This window comes from Topomyia yanbarensis, chromosome 3 (genome assembly GCF_030247195.1).
Source record: "Topomyia yanbarensis strain Yona2022 chromosome 3, ASM3024719v1, whole genome shotgun sequence".
Lineage (NCBI taxonomy): Eukaryota > Metazoa > Arthropoda > Insecta > Diptera > Culicidae > Topomyia > Topomyia yanbarensis.
Genome location: NC_080672.1, coordinates 127,066,785 through 127,086,993, shown reverse-complemented (window position 1 = coordinate 127,086,993; position 20,209 = coordinate 127,066,785). Strand labels below are relative to the sequence as shown.

Genomic DNA, 20,209 nt, shown 5'->3' with positions numbered 1-20,209 from the left:
CAATAAAAATAAATCCAATAAAAATAAATCCAATTTCATCTTAAAAATATATTGAACTAACTAATCTGTGATGGGTCCTTCTGCCAAGACTCGATTACTCGTCGCAAATGCCCAGAGCAAATCTCTAAGAATTCCTTTCTTGCAAAGAATCCAATTTAGACAAAATGAAGAAATCTCTGCGACGAAGCAAGAAGAAGCGTCAAACATTTATCTTCTCCGCCGCGTCGTCATTTGCCCGGTTACCATAAATTTATAATGACATTGTTAAACAAACATCCCGCCCTCATTCCACGGAACAGTCCCGAAGCGGAGTGTAGTAGCGCCAGTCCAAATAGCCACATGGGAGGGGTTGAGAGTGTTTTCTTATAGTTACACGGACAGAAGATAAGCACATCGCTACAAGCCCGAGCCGCTGTCCCCTGTGGCATTTCCTTAATTTTTCTCTCACTACTTGAACTTTCCAAGTAGGCAGCACCAGGATAAGGCTTTGCTTTCCCTCGATCGCTTCGGTAAAGAGTTAGTTTTTCAAAGTTTTCCATGTCACTTTGGCAGGGTCCCTGCGGCCAGGCTTCAGTAAAGTGAAGACGAGAAAAGCAGGTACAGCAGTAGCAGGGAAATGACTTACCATTTTCTTCCCAGACAATATCATGTTAGCTTGTTGAAGGTAAACTGCCGGCAGGAGACCCGGTCTGTAGCAATTGAGCTTTTTGCTCAAGTTACGGGTCAAGATGCCAAAGCAAGCGGAGAAGGATTCTGTGAACAGATTTCGCCCGAGAGATAGATGTTCCTCTTTGTTGAATAGCATCACAATCGGCACGTGATTCCAATCTTCATATCACGGTCATGGAATGTCTCCTACCTCTGGAATACCGGCACGCTTTCCGACTGTCTAATGACTCAACTCTATAGCGCACTCTGTTGGAAGCATGTATCATCTCGGGAATGAGAATTCTGGGCGGGTTTTAATTGGATAATGTTGTTTGTCGGGAACGATTTATGGCAAGAGCAATCTAATCGAATGGGTGCAGCAGTTTAGAACGATTGCTGTACAGTTTTAGAAAAATTGGATTCTCACTAATTGTATACAAATTTTACTATTCATTTTATCCACTAATCTCGACGAACATATGATTACGGCGTAAAAGCCAACTTTGAAGGGTAATTCCAGACAAGCCATTACTGGCCGAACATTGATCACAGCAGTTAATGGAAGTGAAAACATTTCTCTTTTGTTTACTACCAACATCCGTAATTGGAGTGCAACGGTTTGACCTGAATTTCCACTCAAAGTGAATTTTGACAGTTGGTTTGCACGCTATAATCAGATGTTTGTCGAGAAATATTCTTCCTTTTCGGCAAGGGCCTATTACTCAAAATACGCCGGAGAACTTTTTAATATTATTATTATTATTATTGTTATTAAATTACCGACAAAAGCATTGTACTTAGCCAGTAGAGGTGGGATGTTTCTTCAAATGCTCTAAAATAATCTGAAAGTTGTCTGAAGGTTATATTAAAAAATACAGAAACTTTCTGCTGTTATTCCACTAAACTATAATATCTTCTGCAATGTACTTCAAAATTTACAAACATACTGCATTACGCAGGTACACCTGCACTTCGAAATAGCATATGACTGTTGAGGGATTCCATGAGAAACCGGCCGTCCGTGAAATAGGACCATGACTTTCTCTGCCTATTTCAATATTTTGATGCAAGAACCATTTTTCAAATGGGCTTAGACGTTTCTACGTGCATTAATTTCAACATTTTTTGGTTTGATTACTATATTTTAAACAGCAAAACTATTTGAGAAAGAGTTACAGAGAATGAATACTTCTGCATGAAATAAAAATACACTGAAAAAAAATGTTGCGTCATTTTTCACAAAAACAAAAATTTACTTTAAAAATTTAAATTGCAGAAAAATCCGTTTTTTATATTCTGTCAACAAAAACCTAAAAAGAAAAGAAACATTTTGAATATAATTGCATGATGGATAATGTTGCGACGCCCTTTATGCGAAATTATATGGCAGTGAAACTAATGATCATTCCCTCGCGCATCTGTCAATACGGGCCAGTTTGCTATTGAGTGCTAGAAGTGTTATAGGCTGAAACAGAAACGGCATAGAAAAATGCCGTAGTCGTCGAAATTAAATGTTAGCGGAACTAGTACAGGGAACCGAAAGAACATTGAAATGTGATTTATTAAATGAAATTGTAGATTTGAATTTGTGAATTTATTAATAAAACTATTACAGCTTTGAAGCCGCTGTATAGCAGGACTATCAAAACGGTGTTTCCTTTCAGATAACTTATCGGTAAGAAAGTTTTTCTAACAATAACTTTATTGATTTTTTAAAATTTCATGCTAATTACAAAACTGTAATTTTATTCCAAAATAAAATTCTAAGTATTATTTTAAATCAAAATGCTTTTAACAAAAATCTTCCAAAATACGATAGTTGTCGAGATGTTTGGAATTTTGCTCAAACAAAACCAATTATTTCATGTAATTGTGCACTATCTAAAATGTCAACAATCTAATGTTTATCGTTTTAAAGACACAAAAGAAACTTCTTCAGTGTTTTGAATTGTGGAGAAGTTTTCAGTAAAAAGTTTTCCTAACAACAACAATTGACATATTTTTATTATTCATACTATTTGCAATTAAAAATACAATTCTCTTTGTAAATAGCCATTTTAAATCAAAATGCTCACAACAAAAATTTTCTGAAATTTGTAGTTCTCGAGATATTTTAAATTTTGTTTTTACAACACAATTATTTTGTTTTATAACGACCTTTTCATAAGTTGTTCGCGTTTCTGCATTAACAGCAATAGGTTTTTCAAAAGGCCCATAACACTTCCTGTAACTTTCGCTTTGACTTCAAGGCGACATTGTAAACCAGAGTTACAAATATTCAAATTCATTGGATGAAAATTGATCGCGTTCAAATCCTACAAAAATGTTGTAGAAGTGATTTTTACAAAATTAGTCAAATTTTTGAATAAAAATGTTGAAAAATTTCTTCATTGACTCCTACATCAGTGTCGATTTTAAAAATTTAAAGTTGATTTACAAAAAAAACCACCTTTGATTTGGATGAAATTTTGTTCCAAGGTAGGTAATTTGTAATGTTCCCTTTCGACTGTCAAGTTGGGCCCTTTCAAGAAAAAAGAGTTATCTGAAAAAAATATCTTTGTCCAAACTGATTTTTTTCAGTGTATTTTTATCGAAAACTAAACCAATGAAAGTCTTAATCATCTCAGAATCCAATAAAACTCAGTTTGTGGGAAGATATTGTCTAATTTAGCAACTAAGTATATTTTTATTAATCAAGAGTTCAATTTGCCACCAGAAATAAGCACAAAACTGTGGAATTTCTGAGTGTCAGATATTGTTTTGGCGTTATTATACCATTCTTCGAGTTTTTTGGACAATTTGTTGTACTTTTCAGTGGATATGTAGCAGCAATTTAATTTTGTGATATTTTTATCAGTTTGTTAAACAGCTTAGTTATATGACTGTCGGGGAGATGTTATGGTATTTCCATAGTCGCGAGCAAGACTGGTTCTTTTTGCCATTCGCTTGAGAGTGCTACCGATAGCATCACAGGACCCTTTTCCATGAGGTGTTGCAAAAAGGCTATTCTGCGCTTAATTCATACTTTGAGAATCTACAAAAGCTTACGAAGTTTTCCTTATTTTTATATTGTACTGCTGCTCCATCAGACATAAACTAAATTTTAGAAAAGTTTGTCGATTGTTTCATAAAATTCAACATTTTTGAGATGAACAAGCGAACTGAACTCTTCCAATCTTCCAGTCTCCCAGTCTTCCAATTTTTCAGTCCTCCAGTATTCCAGTCTTCCAGTCTTCCAGCCTTACAGTCTTCCAGTCTTTCAGTCTTCCCGTCTTCCCGTCTTCCAGTCTTCCAGTCTTCCAGTCTTCCAGTCTTCCAGTCTTCCAGTCTTCCAGTCTTCCCGTCTTCCCGTCTTCCAGTCTTCCCGTCTTTCAGTCTTCCAGTCTTCCAGTCTTCATTCAACTAGCAATTTGGAAATTGGATTCCGAGAGGATTATGACTTTCATTTGTTTAGTTTTCGATAAAAATTCACTGATAAAAATTCAGTTTGGACAAGAAAAAGTTTTTTTTTTCAAATAACTTTTTTCCTTGAAAGTGTCAAACTTGAATTTTTGACGGTAGGTAAGGAACATAATTACCTATCTTGGAATAACATTTTATCCAAATCAAAGATGGGGTTATTTTTGTAAATCGACTTTAAATCTTAATTTGTTCAGTTCAGTTCTTCATCGACTAAAATTTTTTCAATATTTTTATTAAAAAATTCAACTAATTTTTTAAAAATCACTCCTACAATTTTTTTGTAGGATTTGTCATTTTTAGACTAAAGCTATTTGAAAAAAATGGGAAATCTTGTTGACCATATTCAAAAGACAGTCTAGGTCATTTTTGTAAAAACAAAGTATGCAAAGTGGCTTTTTGTGACAAAGTTCTCATGTACAGAAAGTTTCATTAAAATCTGAGAGGGGGCTGCCAACACTTGAGTTGGCGCGAAATTCGTCTATAACTCATCCTGGAAATAATTTTGTTAAGAAAATGGCGTTTTTCGTATGACCATAACAGGTCATGATCGATTTTTATAAGCACTTGATTTTTGTTGTGTTATCAATTATATGAATAGATAAAATAAATATTTGACAACAGTTTTCCTATCATTACGCAACTGCCAACTTCGAAGGTTTAATGTTTTCGAAGAGTTTAACAACGTAAAAGAGCAAATCTTCTGATAAAATAATGTTGACGTTGAATCCTCCTAGAAGTAATTACGGAGAATTTACTGTTTGCACAAGTTTAGTTAGAAACTTAAAATTTTCGAGAGTGCCTTTGCAAACCATTTTGTTGAATGTTCCATGTATTCAGGGTATCAAAATATTTTAGGCAATTTTTAAAAGGAAACCTTTTAAACAAGATATTATGATATATCTGTTTATGATAAATCTCTTCTGCTGTTCATAAACAATAAAATTCACGTTTCATTTTTTTTTTGTGGAGCTAACAATAAAAAGTTATTTTGAAAAACTGGAAAACTTCGTAAATATCATTTTATAGCTCGATATGCTCCTTACAGGTACTATTCATACCTTCAACAAAGTTGTTTTAAATGACAGTCTCAATAAATTTTGTAAAGACACGAAGTCTTTTACTATATTTTGGAGAATTAATTCCCCATAATAGCTTCTAGGAAAATTAATTGCTCAAATTATTATATCAGAAGCTGCTCTGTTTTATGTTGCAAAACTTCATCGAAACTTAAAAAACTTAACAGATGACGGTTTCGGAATTATGTCAGTTTTACATTAAGTTCGATTTTCTTCACATCTACACTAATTTCTGGCTATGACAATGACTCCAAATAAGTAGAAAAAAAGCCGTTCTATACTCGTCCACAAGTTACAGTCGAAAATACTGTCTATCTGTTATAATATTTATTACTGTGTCCCACATAAATAGGTACATCTCATTTTTAAGGAAGTTTGTTCTGTCGTGTCGAACTTCACAAAATTTTTGCTAGTTGATTTAACGACTTCTTCCAATATTTTACGAACCTGCTCCCATTCGTGCGTTTGCTACTAAAATTCATATTGAAAGAACCTTCTAAATTAATTAGTACATTCAATGGTTTATATACGCTGCGATCGAGAAAGTTCAGGAATTTTCATCATTTTCTCTAACCAATGTTAAAAAAGTTTATTAAATTAAATAATAAGGTTGTGAATATTATAAAGTATTTGAAAGTCTTCAATTGGATTCTTTTTAATAAACGGAGTAGTGACCGTCGCTCTACAATGTTTGAGAGTTTTTCTTTGACATTGGGATTAGTAATAATTAATCAAATCAAAATTACATTGTTCAAACCTTAGCTGTTGTAAGTATATAGATAATGCTGGGAAGTTCCAGTTCGATTAGTTTAACTGTATTTGAAATATGTTGCTCACTCTGATGTTACTTTCGAAATAAAAATTCACTTAAGAGGGATTCCATGAGAAACCGGCCGACCGCAAAATATGACCATCGTCGATTCGAACGAAACTTTGCAGGTGTGTTCGCTGTATGAATCTCCATGATATTCTCTGACAATTGGAATATTTTGATACAAGAGTAATTTTTCAAAAGGGCGTAAACGTTTCTACGTGCATGAATTTCAATTTTTTTTTGTTCGATTACTGTATTTTACACAGCAAAACTACCTGAGAACAAGTTACAGAGAATGAATACTTCTATCCGAAAAAAATATACACTGAAAAAAATGTTGTGTCATTTTACAAAAAACCAAAAATTTATAATAAAAATTTAAATAGCGAAAAAACCCATTTTTTTCAAATTTTTTATATTTTGTTACCAAAAACCTAAAGAGAAAAGAAACATTTTGATTGTGATTGCATCATGGAGAAAAAATCTGTAAAAAAGTTTTTCTAACAATAACTTCGTACATGTTTTTAAATTTCATACTAATTGACATACAAAATTGTAATTTTACTACAGAATATAATTCTAAGCACCATTTAAAATCAAAATGCATTTAACAAAAATCTTCCAAAATGCGACAGTTTTCGAGGTATTTGAAATTTTGCTACTTCAAAAACAAAAACAATTAATTCGTGTAATTCTGCTCTTTTTAAAAGTTATTCGCGTTACCCCATCAAAAAATGTCAAAAATTTAATGTTTATCGTTTTAAAGACGTAAAAGCAACCATTTTAGTGTATTTGGATCATGGAGAAGCTTTCAATAAAAAAAGTTTTCCTAACAACAACTTTTGACATTTTTTTATAATTCTTACTAATTGCAGTCAAAAATACAATTTTCTATTTGAATATGATTCTAAACGCCATTTTAAATCGAAATGCTCTTGACAAAGATTTTCTAAAATGTAGTAGTTCTCGAGATATTTTAACTTTTGTTTTAACAACACAATTATTTTGTTTTATTACGACCTTTTCATAAGTTAATCGCGTTTCTCCATCAACAATAATAGGTTTTTCAAAAGGCCCGTAAACTTTCGTGCAACTTTCTCTTTGACATCAAGGCGATATTGTAAACCATTTGAAAGTTACAAAAAAATTTAAAAAATGGGTTTTTATGCAATTTAAATTTTTATCATAAATTTTTGTTTTTTTGAAAAATGACACAACATTTTTTTCAGTGTATATTTTTTTTCAGACAGAAGTATTCATTCCCTGTAACTCGTTCTCAGATAGTTTTGCTGTATAAAATACAGTAATCGAACAAAAAAAAATTGAAATTCATACACGTAGAAACGTTTACGCCCTTTTGAAAAGTTGCTCTTGAGTCAAAATAATCTTATTACCTGTGGAAAATATTTAGTCTTGCATGACGGTGAAACGTGTAAAGTTTCATTGGAATCTAAGATGGTCGGTCACGATTTTAAAGATTTTCGGACGGATCTTCGTGGAATTCCTCTTAAGAGGTAGCGTGTTATCAAAAGATGCAATTTCAGTTCTAGTTCTCGTAATCGCGTTGGAGCTTTAAGTAAACGCTATTGAGAGTATGCACTTCAAATATATGCAACATTTTTTTCGATTTTTTTTGGCCCAGCAAAAAATATATAAAATTTAGGAAATTTTAGTTTTCTCTACATAATGCTTTGATTAAAGAACTTAGATACGTTATTACCAAAGCATTAGTAATAATTCATTTGTCCATAAGCGATATTCGGAAACCATCTGTGTGAACAGACATGTAAATGAATAGGATTTCAAAAAGTAGATTATTACATCTTGGCACAGTTTATTAATAGTTAACAATTGCTAAATACGCGCATAAAGCTGCACTGTATCAATAGTTGTTGCAACCTTCGGTAATATGCTTTGTTTTATGCGTTTGATGGCGTCCGATTATATTTATGCAATATATCTGAGAACAATAATGAATATATGAAAAACCATGTAACAATTTTTATTCTACATACTCATTGATGTATCTGTTACTTACAAACAATTGTTTCTCTTCCTTTTACAGGTATGCTTGAATGATCAACGAGGTTTAAAAAGCAATCAATGGATAACCATTGCTAATATGTTCATGCATTAATACATTTATCGACGAAGTATACAGGTAAACTCGAGTTTTAATTATTGTTGGGAACCTGGTACGAATCGGTGCGCAAAATTAAATACCACGTACCACGTGCGCAGCATCTATCGAGACAAACATATTCTGAAATTTTGTAACAAATCGTACATTTTAGTTATGGTTTCGATAAAACATACAATAACAGAAATTAATTTTCATAATGGATGGAACATAGATACCTATAGACTGATCTGCTGCGTACCATAGAACCTGATCTTAGATATTCACAACTCTTGCACTGAAATATGTAAAGATAGCATAAGACATCAAACGTACGTACAAAGGTCGAGTCCCACTTAACATGACGAAGGTTCAGGATGACGTCTCACTTTTGATGGCCGTCAGATATTTTTTCAACACGAAGGCTTGCATAAGCTTTGTCGGTACAGTACAAAAAACCGAAACGCAAAAAACTTAGGAAGACGGTTTGTGTGTTCAAATGTTATGTTTTATTCAAACACCAGTGTAACATCATTGTTCGACTAATTTGCAAGCTTATTGCGTGCCGTAAACTGTCTTCATTTTCATATAGGTATAGCTAGCTGCAACCTTATGTATCATTAACATCGAACACGTGGTCCGCGATGCTCTTTTGCCGTGGATGGCGCTAAGCAATATCTCCTTCAAAGAGTGGCCCTTCATTGACAAACCACTCGAGACGAGCCGTGCCTACCGCATAGCTACTTAATTTGCTTCTGTTGCAGTCGCCGTTTGCTCGTTATGAGCTGTTAATTTGTTTTCCCATTAATAGCTGGAGGACGCTGTTGTCACGTTCCTGTAGTGAACTCGCCAGTCTTGAAGGTTGGTGCAGTTATAGTGCTAATTGTTAAATGACTTGATTCAACAGATTCTTCCGACACTTGATAATGTGCTATTGTTTGTGATTATATCAGTTCTGTGTTTGAACCAAAACATAATTAGCACACATGACACGGTGGGTGAAGAGAGTGCATCGGAAAGCTTTCTTCAATCGGTTGGGTCAATTTATTCACATATGCCATTATTATAAGTTATTCAAAAGCTTCTACGCTTAACAACTTGTCAGATTCAATTTCAGCAAGGGCAAGTTAGTCAATCGTGGCATGAGCGCTTATGCTAAATTATTGAATCCAATCGAAGGACAGCAAATAAAATTTTTTAAGTAATATATAATATCTTAAAAAAAACTAATGCTAACATTGCTAATGATTAGTAGCCAAGTAGCACTTTGATGGTCTTTGTTGTCATGTCAATTTATATAAACTATATCCATATCTGGTTTATTTACCCTATGAAATATCAAGCGATAAAGCTTTCCGCGTTCAGTGAGCTCGGAAAACGCCTACCAATAGGCAATCTAGCTAGAAGAATCGTGCTTTATAGTCAATAAGCAATCTGTATTGAAGATAGATGGCATTTGTAGGTTGATCAGGAGAAAAGTGAGACATTCCCTTCCAAAATAATTCGGAATGGTTTTCTGTAAACACCATATATACGATCAATCATTATCAAGTTCACGATTTGTTGATAGTTATTATGATCGTCAGCAAACAAACAACATAATGATGAAATGTTGTGCAGGTTCCTCTGATATTTTCTCTATTATTGACTCCGGTAATCAATGCCATTGGTCCAGAATAATCTGGAATCTACCATATTTTTCATAAAAGGGCATATACCTACGTATCTCGATTGCATCGCTAACAGATATGTATATCTTTTGTGATCATGGTAAACTATGACGAATGAAAAAAGAGTAGTCTTTCCGAAAAGTCATAGCCAAAATAAACAAATGGAAATATCAAAATTTCATATATTCTTGCGAATAAGTTTTAATTCAAAACAGTGGTGGATGCAGGGAGAGGGTCCTAAGGGTCCGGAACCTTCCCAAAAATTTTCAACTTGTTGAGAAATTTTAAATTAGTTTCAATTTTATATTAGTTTAAACCTCAAAATAATTTCAAACCAAATTTGACTACCAAAACTGATTTTCATTATATGAGGCTTTGACGTATAACGTATTGTACAATGTTCTTTCCAGGAAAAAAAATTCGGACCCCTCCCGAAATTTTGTTTCTGGATCCACCCCTAATTTAAAACAATCATATATACATTAGAAAAGTTAATATTATGGATGAACTTAAAAATGAACCCTTTTGTTTCAGAGACATGATCAATTTTTAATCAATTTAAAAACCAATTCTATGAAACTGTATTTCAGAATGGAATACGTACAAGTATTTAAAAAATCAGGAGCTTTAGATATAACCACAGACTAACAGACATAACACTCAAAAACAAAGCTTCGCCCGCTTTAACGGTCATTTCAAATATATTTTTAGTTGGGACTGTGGCCACTTTTGAAATTATGGCGCCACTGACATATGAACAAGCATATGGGGGATAGACCACTAGTGAAAAATTGTTCCCAAACCTGAGGGGTAACCCACCAGTAAATGAGTGATTGGGACTGTGAATAAAAGGTGGAGCTAGTGTTCTGGGAAAATTGTCGGATCGATGTTTTTTTAGGGAATTCCCTCATAGTGTTATGTCTGTTAGTCTGTGATATAACGTTGAAATCAATTATGGAACATTGTTAGTGATAGAACAATTACAATACTTTTTTTCTGAATTAGAGATTTTTTCTGGTCGAGGCACCCTCGAACAAAAGATTACCGATTTATGAGACCTGAATTACCAGAACATGGCTGTTAAAAAAAACAAATAGATCAGCTTTTAGATTTTAAAACTATGTTTGTTTAGATATTTCAGCAAATCATGCAGAATTTTTTTTTCGTAGTATATAGAGTAACCAACCTAATTTGGGCTCCTACATATTTTGGATCCTGTTAATGTATTTCCCTCCTGCACTGCCAGGTTTCTCTGCATTTGTTTGGTATGATGCAACAATTGCATTCCTTGGGTTGTCTATTAAGTTTCAATATCATTAGTTCATCTCTAATTGTTTAAAATTAAACAGAATCCACAGTTTTAAAAAATATCACTGCAAACGTTTCTTATTTCAACGATAGCCAAGAGGAACCGGTGGAAGTGATACAATTGTAATTTTTTTCTAATTTAATTAGGTTGTCTTATTTGGTATTGTGCATGTTGTTTGAAAAGGTTTCTTCGTAATTTTTTAACTAAACAGGCTTCGAAAAATGGTGTCCACAATATGTTATAAAAAATGCTATCGATGTATTTTGGACACCCCTTGATTTCTTTCTTGACAGCTATTTGTTTATCGAGTTAGAATAATGAAAAAGTGAAAAATTTCGTAACGTTAGGTCGCCTGCTTATTTTAGTGAAATTATTTAAATATGTTCAAACCAGTCTTCCCCGCTGAACGCGGTATACGGGTACAAGCAGGTTTTGCGTTTCGTTTTGTGCTCGTGCTTCGGGTTCGTACCGCGCTCAAAAATTTGAACCTGAAAACTCGTACCGGGTGCATGAGTGCGGTTCACTCGTGGGGAACCGAACCAAGTTTGTACCGAGTTCAGTTTTCGGTTTCTGCTTTGTGCTTCGTTCTTCAAGTTCGTACACCACAGCACAGCCCGGTTAGTTTTACGTAGTCTACACAGATGAATGTGGTACACGTCCACGGCGATGTTTAGCTTCGTCAATACTCTTCAATGAATTGTTTTTTTGCTAGGTACCGTACTTCACTTTGTATTTAAACGTATTTTAGCTCATGCTCATGCTTCAATTTTTATATTATATTATATTATATTATATTATATTATATTATATTATATTATATTATATTATATTATATTATATTATATTATATTATATTATATTATATTATATTATATTATATTATATTATATTATATTATATTATATTATATTATATTATATTATCTTATTCTAAATATTTAAGGTTGAACGAAGAATTGAAAAAAACCTTTTTTCGCTTTCGATTTTTGTACCATTCTCCTTTCAACATTGAAGCTTGATTTACCGGCGGAAAAAAATTAACAATATCGCCGATAAGTGTAAGTGCTGATAAACACATTATTATTATAAGTTCAAATTCGTCATCGCAAAATTTATTGCCACAATTACTTTTACAGGACATAAGTTTTACTATAATTTATAGTAGTAGACGTACTTGATCTTTTGCTCCAGACGGGACATTGAATATTGTTTACAGCCGGGTCGCGATAATAAATAAAGAGGGCAAACATGATCTAACGGCGATCGGATTGCCTAGAATCACTCACGAACCAGCGGATCCAATGACACCCCGAATCCCTTGCCGGACGGCTTGGCGAACGGATCGCCTAGAAGTACTCATGAACCAGCACCGAAACAGCGGATCTTGTGGCTCCTCGAATCCCTTGCCGGACGACGAGAAAATCAATGCTCGGCTTCAAGAACTGATACCACTTACTTGCACCGGAACCTTTAAAAGATTAATTTCAGATTTGAAAGAAATGCAATTCATTATAAATCTAGGAAATAATTCCTCGTATTTCAAATGGTATTTATGGTGATAATCTAGGTGGACCGACGCATTTCCTCCTATCTATCCCTGCGCGTGCAAAACATAATGCGATAGTATCACTACACAGATTACATCTTTACATGCCCATAGTCTCCAATACCATTACCTGAACCACAAACAATCGCCAAATTTATTGCTGCTGTTCAGGAAATATTGACGGCAAAAGCTGCGTCAAGTGTCTCAAAATTAACAGCCAGCACCGTCATTGAGGAAGTTCACACTCGTGACACGTAAAGGTATGAAACAAGAATGAAATTAGATGTTCGCGAACATGAACATGGCAGTGACCACGATGATGACACGGAAGTGTACGTGATAGAAATAAACGACCACCAAGACGCTGTTGGCTATAAAAAATATTTCCCAATCGCTGGTCGCTCGCACGAGATCTGTTCATCATTTTTATTGTTTACATCATGGAAATATATGAAAGACCCACTGCTCCGTTCAGCTAATGCATTCAACCAAACTGAATAAACGAGTTATATAGTTAAAAAGTTTTAGAGAAAATTGAACACAAAAACTCTTAAAAAATTAACACTTTATCGGTAGTGATTGCCACGTTTAACAAAACTCAGATGCTAGATAGATAACAGGCATCTCACTTATGGGTGCAATGCAAACAACATTTCAATTTACTAATAACAATATACCCAAGAAAACAGTTTTTGTTTCGTGCCATTTTCTGTTCATGTTTATGCAGGGAATGCGTTCTACACTAAAAACACTGTTCATCCGGAAAACTGTGATATTTTTATCAATCGAACAATAAGCAAGAAAAACATGTAAAGGTAAGCAAGCCAAAAAGTAGTGGTACTGAGATGTTCATATACCCACGAATTATATACACCCGTATACTACTAACCTCGCTGATATGCAGAAACGTACACAGTAGACGTAAGACTAATTGTCATGATTTCATCTTTACTTCATATAGGATGTCAATTGATGCTAAACTTAATGTTGCAACTAGCAGCAACATTGTAGTCGCTTTGGATAGTTTCCAGTTAATGTCTATGTGAATTGTTTATGTTTTTAAGATTCTAGTTTCTATTGTCTTACATTTGGAAGTGTTTTCATAGCGAGCTTCTCAAAATTTCCTTAGATCAGAATTAAAGATTTATGCAATAATTTTAAAGCTCCTCTCGAAACATAATCCTTGCTACGGGCCTGTTTGAAATGTTGGTGTTGGTGTTCGTTTATAAAATCTTGATAACATGATTATTGTTTACAAAAAATGCTAGAATGTTACTGTTCTCGGCAAAGTCTTTAACCACATTTCAGGACTTCTGTTCTATTGCATCGTTTTTTTAATTAGACTGAAATCGCGATTTTTATAAGCGTAGGTACAAAAATTCTATTTTCCCCAATTCCAACACTATGCAGAAGACGGGGGAGCAACCAATGACTTCAAAATTTACTCAGTCTTTCGGAACGATAGGAAAAAAAACTAACAAACTACTGTATTACTAAATGACATCTGCTTATATCTGCATATAGAGCAATCTTTAGGAGCCGATAAACCCTAAGTTTTAATGCTGATATAATGCACGAAAAGGCGGAATATTATGCTATTATAGTCTAGAGAGCGACAGTCCGTTTTCTGCATTACTCATGCTACTATCCCGAGCAGAGTCTGACAACAATTTGAAAACAAAATTTGATTTTGTGATGTTCGGCAAATGCTTACTCAAGTTTTTGTCGTGTTGGTCGTTTTAACGGTTAAAAGATCGAAATAGAGCGCAGCAAAATTGTGCTATGACACCAAACTAAATCTGCTCTCAGTGAGAGTAAATTGAAAGCTCACTGAGATGTTGAATTTTTTTTGATAACAAAATATGTATTCACTTTGATGTTTCACCAAAGAAATATAAACATGGAAAATTCTTCTAAGAAACAAGGATAGTAAAATGAGATCAAAATTTGATGTCATATTTAAAAAAGCTAAAACTGATAACACAATAAGATTTCAATTTGATGCTATTATCAAAATATGATTCCTACTTGTTGTAATTTTGATGTTCGACTTTGCTCGGGATGATGCACCAATGTAGAACTGCCAAATTTAAAAGTCTGGTATCAGCACTACTCAACTAATTTGATAGCTTCAACTAGCTGTGGTTTTGCACAATGTTTTTGCAAGGCTTTCTTATTTTTCCTTTATGAATGATGAAACAAAAAACGAAGAAAATGTTATTTAAAACTGTAATTGGCTCTCTGTCATGATATGTGATGAAAACTTTAACTGAATTTGGTTCTCATGCGATATAAATTATGTATTACGAGTTACCTTGAACAGTAGTAGCTTGCATCATCATTCACGGCAAGTGCGTTCCTTTTGCTGTCCATGCTATATAGGTTATATTCGAAAATCGTAGATAATTCTGACGAAATGATGCATACCGAAAGACACTACAGCATTACATTGACATTATATTTGCTTTATATCTACCCTGTAGTAGCACTAAAAGCACATATGTGAATCATATATTCTTTAAAGATCCTTGTGAATAATTTACGTTATATGGCCTGTGTTAAGCCAAAGAGGACCAAGCGCCATTTTGAGGTACTTTATCTAAAATCGCTTTTACATCCAATGTAACACCAGGAACTCTAATATCTATTATGTTTTGGGAGCTCAAATAGCAAACGAAAGCAAGCAAGTGTTCTTTGACTTTCTACGTAAATGGTAAGTTATCGAAAAACGAATTTTGGTACGAAAAATACACGAAAAAATTATGGCGCTTAGCTCGGTTTGGCTTAACGCAGGCCATATCAGCTTTATACAGGGTGTTTGGTTCATGGTTAAGAACCTCACGAGGGGTGATTGACTGATGATATTTGGAGAAAAGAATCGTTCAAGACATGTCATCAAATCACAACCGTTACAAAGTTATTGAAATTTTTGTGTTAAAAACTTATTTGTCTTAAAATACCTCTAACTCAAAAAGTATGCTTTGTATTTCAAATCTTTTAGTTTCGTTGGGAAATCCCATTGAGTGATGCCCTTGGGCATAACACTATAAACTATATTTTTAGACCAGAGTCTTTTAAGCACTAGAAATTCGAAAACAGTAATAGTTTATAAATGAAATTGCAAAGAAACAAGAAGAGATAGGAATATGATGTTGAAGAACAAATTATGGATCGTCTTAAACCCAAACTTCTATATAATAGATACTGCTATAATCATAATTCATTATTTTAAGAAAATTCACAAAAACCTCCTTAAAAACTACAAGGGGCAGCCCTATGGGGTTGCACGAACTGTGGACGTAGGACTATACTACTTAATGTAAAATATTTATTTTCTTAGTACTTATTGTGTGGGAAAAAACACCCGGACCGGTGAAGAAAAATCAAACTTTAGACAATATAATCACATCTCATGTAGAGACCAAGCTTTCTAGTTGCTCTCAAACAGATGCTAAAAGTTCAAACACCCATGGATAACCCCAAGTTTGTAGATGTGTTTCGATGCCACAGGATTGTAAAATGGTTAATATTACGTCATGAAAATTAAATTCTTCCGCGACAATTTTTTTTCTGCAAAATGTGTATGTGTGTATGCAAAGCTCATGATTTGTTGGGATATTCGCATTGATCGGAAAATGCTTTCCAACGCTGCGCATTGCATACATACAGGACATTTTGCAGGTCACCAGAAGCTGTTCATTTAACCACCACCACATGTTCCTTTTACTCACTCGCTAACATGTCTCATTTTTGGACATGTTTAGAAATCAAGAATCATGTTTGAAAAAATGTGTTTATGACGAAGTATTTTTACCAGATATGTACAAAACATGTCTAACAAGAAACATATAAGGTGATTGTAATATCTCATTCACTTAATAGTTAGAAAATAATGACTTTGCTTAACGTGTTCATTTTACCGCCAGTTCCCTTACCTACCAACACATTCGCCACAAACATTGAACCCAAGCGCACAATGCAAAATGAGTCAACGCTGATGATGATGGGTAGAGCGAAAGAGACAACTAGTACCACCACGACACTATTAGCGCATTTCACCAAAATTCCACGCGGCCTTTCCCGATTGAAAGGAACGGCCGCGCTTAGCCCATCTGTCATAATATCGTGATTTTGCATAGCGAAGGGCTGAATGATAACACATTTTGTTACAAAAAACAGCCCTGCGTTATGCAACACTTTGTGCAGGTTGATTATACCAGTTGCAAGTGGGGCCAAATTCACCAAGTTCCGTAAAATTCTTTTAAAATAACAGAATTGATAAAATTGCTTAAATCTCGACAAACATATGATTACGGCCTAAAAGCCAACTGTCAAAATCCACTTTGAATGGAAATTCCGGACAAACCGTTACGCGCCAATCAGAGATGTTTATAGTAACCGAAAGAAAAATATTTTTTCTTTCATAAACTGTTGTGAACTGTGTTCGGCTAGTAACGGTTTGTCCAGAATTTCCATTCAAAGTGGATTTTGACAGTTGGCTTTTAGGCCGTAATCATATGTTTGTCGAGAAATGAGCTAAACTAATTAATCAAATCCTGTTTTAAAAACTGTCCTTGCGTTTAAACCAAAATGGGAAGCTTATTACTACCACTACATTACTTAATTTCAAGTGCAAATAGCAAATACATGTGCTAGTTAAATCAAAAATTTACTGGCAACATCACAGCGGCATTTAGGAAGCAGTTGGAGCGGTCGCCTGTTGGACGACACAGGGTAGCGTCCCTCCACAGCCAGTGTAACGGGCTTCTAACTCAGCTACACTGGCTGTAAAAACACAGCGCAGTGATCTGCTTCGCCAGTCGTTCAACAGGGAACTGAGCGTGTCTGGCCAAGTCCGTTCTTTAAATAGTCGATGATGACGTCATTCATAGAAGCGTAGCGCGCTAGGTACACCAATCCGTCGTACAGGGCTTGGGAAGCGCTATCTTCTGTGTGTTAATGCGCGATATTTTGACAAGGTTGTATATTATTTAATTTTTTAATGCTATGATATCAAAAATCTTTGGGTTGATCTATTGGAATCTATTCTTAGAAGTATTTCGGGGCGATTTGTGTAAAAAATTTGAAAATTTATCGTGAGATGGCTGAATTGTATGCGTTTAAAATTGGACCACTTTTCGTTACATACCATTTTTGTAGAATTTGCAGAGTGCACCCCCATATCGAAAACAAAGACGTAGTCCTACGTCAAAACACTAGCTTTTATCTACTTTACAACTAAAAGGTAATTAAAACTAATTAACTGAAAGTTATGAGAACATCATTCAAGGGAAAAATTGTTCACCTTCGAATGGAAATAAAAGTTTTAAAATACAATGTATACTTTTTAAACTAGAGGTATTTTAATATAAATAAGTTCAATAAATCTGTAACGGTTGAGATTTGATGGTTCGTGTAGAATATTTTTTTCTCCAAATATGACAGTCAATCACCCCTCCAGAGGTTCTTAACCATGAACCAAACACCCTGAATACGTATATGGAGCTGGGTACATCTCAATATGTTACCTGTGCTTTAATGCATTATTGTTGTAATGCATTTTAGTGATGAAACAGATTTTTTATCCAACATTAATGTTCATTTATAGACGATATAATGCGGTGACGGTGATTGTTATGTTTATTTAGTATAAGCAAATTTACACCCAAAATAAATCCTCTAGAGCACAAATGCATCTGGTTTTTCCGCTCTCGAACTGTGACCGAAAAGTTCCCAAATGATTCGTTAGTGTTCAGCTAAACTTATTCCCGCGACATATAATATCGAGTCCCATATTCTCACGTCGTTGGCTACATAGTGCAGAGATAACTTATATAACAAATACCACCATCTTATAATCCCACTCGATAAGCTTGTGATTGCTTCTGCAGCAGATGATTGACGGCTCTAATCCTGATGCTAGCCGCTAGTCATAATTTTTGTAGTGAGACTAGAGAACTCCCAATAACACAAACGAGTTATTTATAGTTCAGGAGAAATCGGTAAAAAATGTGACAGGGATGATTCTGACAGGTCGGCCGCGCCATGCGTGTGAAGCTTTTCTATGCCATTTAAGGAAGGGCTTAAGGTGTGTGTGTGTGTGTGTGTGTTGTTATAGAACAGTAAGTAAATAGATTTTTTAGCAAATACGTGTTTGTCGGATTTAGTCTAGGAATCTAGAAGTTTCATTTCATGAGTTATTTATAGCAGCAGAGGAGAAAATGCAACAAAACAATATACACTAATGATATGATTAAGAGTAATGGAGGTTGTAGAGGAAATATATTTAAAGTTTCATTATATCTAATCCTACTTAGTGTCTATTCATATAATTGATAATACATCAAAAATCAAATGCTCGTAAACATCGATCCTGACCTGCTAGAAACAAACAGAAAAGGCATTTCTAGTTATTTTTCTTCCACATCCAAAAGTGTGTATTCTCGTTAGTAGTATTAAATTTTGTTTCAACTCTATGCATTCTCAAACCATTCTCACCAACAATTGAAATTTATGCAATTTTTCGGTTTGTTTCATATGGGATTTTTCATTGAAAACACCGGGCGGTGAATTGCACTGGTTTTGCATTTCCTAGCAGAAGAGCAGGCCACTAGACGTGTTTCATTCCCACTTCTGCTAAAAAGTGCAAAACCAGTGCAGTCCACTGCTCCGGTGTTTCTCAATGAAAAACGACAATAGACAATCAATCTATTCGGGAGATCGTAGCAACCTTCAATACGAGAGGATGTGAAAATTTTCCGCAGCTAATATTTGCTCACGTTTTGAGTGTAAATTATAAAGAAGAATCAAATTTTATCGAGAAGTGATCTAAACTAGAAAAACTCTAGAAAGAGAACTGCGGCGAGGAAAACAGCATTTTTGGCAACGTATATACCAGTTTGTCATGACCAATAAATTGGGGGGCGATATTTGTATTTTATACAGCAAAACTTTCTGAGGACGAGTTTGAGAGAATGAACATTTATGTGCGAAAAAAATATACACTGAAAAAATTTTTGTGTCATTTTTCACAAAAACAAAAATTTGTGTTATAAATTTAAATTGCAAAAAAACTATTTTTTCTAGTTGTTTATATTTTGTCAATAAAAACCTAAAGAGAAGAGAAACATTTTGAATGTGCTTGTATGATGGAGAACTTATCGTTAAAAAAGTTTTTCTAACAATAACTTTATACATGTTTTTAAATTTCATGCTAATTGACATACAAAACTGTAATTTTATTACAGAATATAATTCTAACTCTCATTTTAAATCAAAATGTATTTAACAAAAATCTTCCAAAATGCGATAGTTTTTCACTTTCAGTTTTACAGTGTATTTGGACCATGGAGAAACTTTCAATAAAAAAAATCTTAACAACAACTTTTGGCATATTTTTATAATTCGTACTATTTGCATTCTAAAATACAATATTCTTTTCTGAATATGAGTCTAAACGCTATTTTAAATCAAAATGCTAATAACAAAAATTTTCTGAAATGTAGTTCTCGAGATATTTCAAATTTTGTTTTAACTACATAATTCTTTTGTTTTACTACGACCTTT

General features: G+C 34.0%; 1 protein-coding gene across 14 annotated transcripts in view; it reads left to right on the top strand.

The window, feature by feature from the left end:
- The window catches only part of LOC131690386 (Ig-like and fibronectin type-III domain-containing protein 1), a 555,083-nt gene that overhangs the window by 384,653 nt on the left and 150,221 nt on the right, over positions 1 to 20,209 (top strand). For 7 of the 14 annotated variants that reach the window (XM_058976110.1, XM_058976107.1, XM_058976106.1 and 4 more), the window contains one exon: positions 8,066 to 8,161. The exons of the other annotated variants lie outside the window; for them this stretch is intronic. The gene's annotated coding sequence lies outside the window, so the exon portion shown is untranslated. The remainder of the gene's footprint in view (positions 1 to 8,065; positions 8,162 to 20,209) is intronic. 14 annotated transcript variants of the gene reach the window in all.